We start from the raw sequence: 6000 nt of genomic DNA, 5'->3' as shown, positions 1-6000 counted from the left end.
GAGGTGTCAGGTCGCCCTCCTGCAGCCTGCTCCAACTTCACTTTCCGCGGCACGCGTGAACACCCTTCCTTTTCCCCGGCAGAGAGGCTGCCCGGTTTCTTTTCCCCAAGTTCTGTGGATTTCTTTGAAATCCCGGCGCTAACCTTCCAAGTCTGCGGACCTCTTGCACTCCAGACGGTAACTTCGTTCTCTAGTTGGGTGTCCCTCCCTCTCCCATCCGCCCTGGTTTTAAATCTGGGACAGGCAAGGAAGTTTCTCCTTCCAAAGGCAAGTGGAGGGTACGCGGGTAGATGAGGGTAATAAATACGGGGAGACCCCTGCAGCCCCCCGCCTGCGCCCGAGGTTTGATTTCAGATTTCCATTGCAAAGAAGGGGGAGGCAACTGGGAATCTGACAAACGCTTTGGGATTGACTAATTGACCCGTATTTTCACCGTGCGCCCGGTGTGTAAAATGGAATGGCATTCCTGATCATCTGGAAGTCTGTCAAGGACCCTTGCCGCTCCAGGTTTGGGCTTAAATTCTTCGGAGGTTTTATTTCGAAGAAATGGAAAAAACAGAGCCACCATCCATGGGCTAGGGATGAAACCCTCTGTAGTCGGTCGTGATCTCATTTGAATCGGGAGTTCAAAAGGGGGAGAAAAAAAACAGGCTGAACTTGTCCCCTCCCCCGCTCTTTTGCCCCAGGGATGAAACCTCTCGGCATTCAAGCGGCCAATTTGGGTGGATTTCGGTGGTTTGGAGTGTCTCGCGGGGGTCGGACGGCTTTCAGCTCCCTCTGGGAGCAGCTCATTTTTTTTTTTTGTCTCCCCCAATCCCAGCTGCGAGCAGTGTGGATCTCCCTCCCCGCGGGCAAACAGGAGAGTTTAGGAGCCCTGCATTCCCACAGACACCCCGATCCAAGTCTTGGAATCCGACTAAGTCCCCATCCCGGCTCCCTCCCAGCTCCTCCTCCTTCCCCCAGGGGTCCGTCGGCACTCGGGAGTTTGGCTATTTAGATTTAGCTTCCTCCCCACCCCTCCAAAAAAAAAAAAAAAAACTTTTTTCTTTAAGCAACTTTTTTTTCCCAAGGGTCGTCTTTTCCTCAACGTTACCGTTCGTGCGCGCTTGTGTGTGTTTTTGGAGGGGTGAGGGGGGTGCCCATGTGGGCGCGCGCGTGTCGCTCCGGATTCAACTCCATCTCCTGCAAAATAACGTGGAAATAGCTGCATCTGTGCACATCCTTGCATCCAAACACGTACTCCGTAGATACAGATGCACGACCTAGTGGGTCCTGCGGAGCATCGGGCGCGGGATGGAAGAATAAAACCATTCTCAGTTAAGTGGCTGAGAAAGGGGGAAAAAAAACCCTATTTGGTTTTCGTTAGTTCTCCGTATTTTGATAACGTGTTTTCTAGACTTCTAGGGTTTGGGGGGAAAACTCTTTATCGGAGAGTATATTGATAAGATACGAAAAAAAAATGCGGGCAGTCCTCTGCTTGGAGCATTTTTACGTAGCAGAACGCGCGTACTGGGCGAGTCCTAAGGATGTGTGCCACGTCCAAATACCTCTCAGCCTTCACACCCACCCCTAACCCAGTTTAAAATAGGGTACACACCCAAGCCCCTCTCTGTATACCGCATTTCCACATAGGTATTTAGGATCTGGCGCCTTGGGCGTCAACTTGTTGTTGATTTCAGTGTGAAACGCCGATTGAAACTCTAAGACGGCGTTCCAAAGTTAACATTTCTTATTGCTCAGGGGGGTCTGGACCCCCCCCCCCCCCCGTTGGGGAAAGGGAACTCTCCCCCATTTGTTCTCAGGTTATTTCTTTATTCTGGGGACGGGATGGGGGTTGGGGGGGGTATGTGTCGCAACTGCCTAGTGCAGTTGTATTGCTGTCTCCTCCTGTTGTGTGTATGTGTGTGTGTGTGTTTTTTCCCCCTCTCTCTCTACCTCATCTTCTGCTATTTCCAGAGGCAGGAGAGAGGTGTCCTAGGACTTGACCCCTAAATCAGAGCTGCCTGTGGCTGGACCTCGCTCTGGGAAGAGTGCAGCCCCTTCCTCTTGCCTGGCAGCTTAACCCTTTAGTCGCCTTGCACAAAAGGGCAGGGAGCGGCGGTGCCTCTGACCCCAGCGGTGCACCAGCCCGCCTCCTTTTCTCGGCACTTTGGATCACTTTAAGAGGCCACAAAAGGACAAGAATGCAAGAGCAAAGAGCGGGTGACACAGAACGGGAGAGCTCCGACGCAACCCGAGGAATAGCAGGGAGTTGCCGAAATGAGGGATGTTTGGTTTGTGTTAACTACCCAGACAGATGCACTTCGGCATGTTTGCATTTATGGAATCCATATGTTGTCTTGGGAAATGAAAGGACAGCAACACATACACGCACTAGACCTAGAATAACAATACAAATGCAAAAAAGGTACAAGTGTATTGTTCTTCAGCTAATCCACTGTACAGCTAGAGATGTGCAGATATGTGCCATTTCAACCCTTCCTCTCTCTAAACGTATCTTTTTCCTGCCCTCTGCGGAAGACTCCTGAGGGCCCAGGAGGTAGGAACTCTCTCCCGCTCACTCTCCCCCCCACCCCCGTCCCCTAACCTCCCTCCTCCCCTCCTTACCCCCTTTTTAGACCGGCCCATGAATCTTCAGTCTTTGGACCAGATATCTTCCTGCAACTCCAATCTCCCTTCTCTCCTCCCCGACCACTGCAAACCCCATCCCGAAAATTAGAGGGGAGCAGATTGTTCATGAAGATTCAGGATGCACACCTTCATCATTAACCAACGTTCAGTTTTATTCTTGCAAAAACAATGGAGGCTACATATCACTTAAGTCTTTTTCACACTCAAACACACACACATCCACATAGCTATGTTCCATACCTAATTTATTCCTATTCTGTAAGCATTTATATACATACACGCCTACAGTATGCACATCCACATGTAGAAATATACATCTGGATATGGATACGCCTCCATTAATGCGTATATCTTCAGTCGTATGTAGTTTGTTATATATTCATTCCTCTGGGAAGACAGGCATATGAATATACACATAAATATAATGTTTAGTGTAGATGCCAGGTTTCCTGAACTGCAAATGTCCTATAAGTAGATTTGCCAAAAATTCCCTGCTCACTTGCCAGATAAATGTGGGCTTGGGTTCTGAATTTCTAGGTCCCTTTCCTTTCTTTTTGGTAAAAATAACCTGTACGGATTTTGGATTATCACCCAACCGATGCTCAGTTAAAAAAAAAAACAAAAACCTAAACCAAAAACCTGGTCTCCCTCCCTCCCAATGATTAATTCACTTTATGAAATTAGCATGAGTTTTAAAAAAGAAATTAAGCTGGCAATTTACCCTTATTGCAAAATGAACTACATCCCTATCCAGATTTTCCCAAACTCAACCTATACAAATGGAGTCATTAACTCTCTCCGGTTCCTTTTGTATAAGAAACAGTCTACAAGTTTAGTCCCTGTTAACACTGGTTTCTCGGTACCATTTACATTTTTTAAAGGAAAGTAAATACATGGCAATTAAATTACTTTCTAGATCTGCAGTCAGAGAGATGTAATTCCATTGTATCCTTTTAAAAAAAGGTTCCTGAAGCTAGGCATATACGAAGAAAACATACTTCTGAGATTCTTAACAATTTCCCTTACCTGATGTATTTTTGCAAAAATTCAGAGACCCCAGGCTCCCTGCAATCAGCTACATTTTACACTGACCTGTACTTGGGGCTGAAAGAAAAGAGCGATCAACTACTTGCGAATGGAAATTTTAAAGAATGGTAAGAAACCAGAAAAATTGAAGGTTAAAAAAATACAACTGTTACAATAAAGATAAATATTTATTTAATCAAAGTGGAGGATGTGTTTGGACTGTAGGAATGTTACATCCTTCCCCTCAAAAAAAAAAAAAAAAGTAAGAAAGAAAAAAGGCACAGGCACAGCAGCCTCCTGGAGATCCCCATTGTCCAGAGCTATAGAGAGTCCCAGAATGGCATTAACCTCACAAAAGGCACATTGTGCGGGGGACAAAAAAAGCCCCTTCTTCTACAATAACTTTTAGCTTTTTTATTTTTAGAAAATGACAAAGGTTTTGCAAGCAATGACTGGTGAAACCTGTAGCAAGACAGGCTGGACTTGGCTTTATTGATCAGCTGTCCCGCATGGAAAAGCAGCCAGGAAAGTTTGAATGGCAACTCGGATTTGGCTCATGGAGAGGAAACCCCCGATTTTTCAAAATGTATTTTTTTAAAAAAATAAAACCAGCATTATATCCAGAATGAATTCAGTAGGATTAGACGGGGGTAACCATGCAAACTTCTAACCCCCTTCCTAGCTCTGCAGCGCGGCTATGGGTTTTAAAAATTCATTGTAAAAAAAAAAACACCCAAAACTAAAATTAAGAATCAAATCCTAATCACACAGTTTTCACTCTCAGCATCGACATTTCTGGAAAAAACAAATAAGTAATACAGCTAGACTGTGGAAAAAATACTAAGAAAAATAAGTTTTAGGCGCTTTCTCTGCTCAATGTTACATGGCTTCCTAATAATGCCTCCAATAGCATAAATGTTGTTTTTATGTTTGTTTGCAGTTCGCTTAAAGTGCAAATTGCATTTGATTTTATTCCAGACATTGTAATTTTGATGGTACTAATTCATATTTAGAACTTACATAAATACATACTTGTCATTAAAAAATCTATTGCAGCAGCAGTGACGTTGAGGCTGGGATTTGTTAAAGAGAGAGAGAGACAGAGGGAGAGAGAGAGAATGAGAGAGAGAGAGAGAGAAAGAGAATTTCTTGTTCTTCCTTCGTTTGTTTGCTTGCTTGCTTGCTTTTTGGAGGTACTGTACACTAACCTAAGTGATAGCTTTGATGTGCTGGGAGCAGGTACAGTAGCCGTATCCCTGGCTGCTGCCTCCTTTGATTTCAGGGATCTCCTTTGGGCTCTGTTGGGATGTGCAGCTCCTAGTCTTTATCTGAAATCCATCCCTTCATTTCAAGCCCTTTGGCTTTAAGACTCTACTCCAAACTCTTGGAGGTAGCTCTAAGACTTTTTTTTTTTTTGGCATTGGGAAAGGGGTTTTTAATTCCTTCCCCCTCCCATTTCCCTCCTCCCCATCCACACTACAGCACTTTCCTCCCTATTTAAATACATTAGCTTTCCTTTAAAAAAATAGTCAAATTATTTTTACAGCCTTCATCACATCCCTGCTTTTGATGGCAAAATAGTTTCCCATAATCTGAAAACATCTGCTTTCCAGGTTTTTCGTGAGAAAATTGATTTTACTTTTCTCAACTAGAGCAAGGTAGAAAGTTGCTCTTCCATCCAACTGCAACTTTTTTCCTCTCTCCGTCCCTAAACTTTTCTCCCCCTCTCTCCCTCTTCCAGTTCCCAAGTCACTTTCTTTCTTTCTTTAATTTCCGCTAACCATCATCTATCCACTTTCCCTATCTCTTAAAAGACAGGAGAGGATCGCACCTTATTTCTAAAAGCGAGATAAATGTAACATTTGGGTCCAGCCAGTGGAACGTGATCAAGTTTTCCCCCTCTTTTCCCTCAGTCGGTCTTTGGAATTTTTAAAATCATTTCCCTCACCCTTTCTTCAGCGCGACTATTTCAAATCGGCGATTTAAAGTGGCTCCATTCTATGCCTCGGATGTTTCTCTGGGCTTTCATTTAAACCTATGCATTAAAACTGTCCCACTCCATTACTCCCTCCCCCCCTCCTGTCTCCTCTGTTGATACTTTCCTCCTATTTAATTTAAACACCCACAGCTGCATTTGCAAAAAAAAAAAGAACAGCCCCCCCCCAAAAAATCTTGTTAAAAAAATCCCAGGCTGACTCCCATTGTTGCTTCTCTGCATCTCTCAGTCGTGTGTGTGTGTGTGTGTGTGTGTGTGTTTTTAATACATGCATAAACTTTTGGTGCCTCTCTCCCTCTTCCTGGTCTCTTCTCCCATCCTCTCTTCCTGCTCTCCTTGCCCTGCTC

The sequence above is a fragment of the Ornithorhynchus anatinus genome, chromosome 11 (genome assembly GCF_004115215.2).
Source record: "Ornithorhynchus anatinus isolate Pmale09 chromosome 11, mOrnAna1.pri.v4, whole genome shotgun sequence".
In the NCBI taxonomy this organism is placed as follows: domain Eukaryota; kingdom Metazoa; phylum Chordata; class Mammalia; order Monotremata; family Ornithorhynchidae; genus Ornithorhynchus; species Ornithorhynchus anatinus.
Note: the sequence above shows the minus strand (reverse complement) of the source record.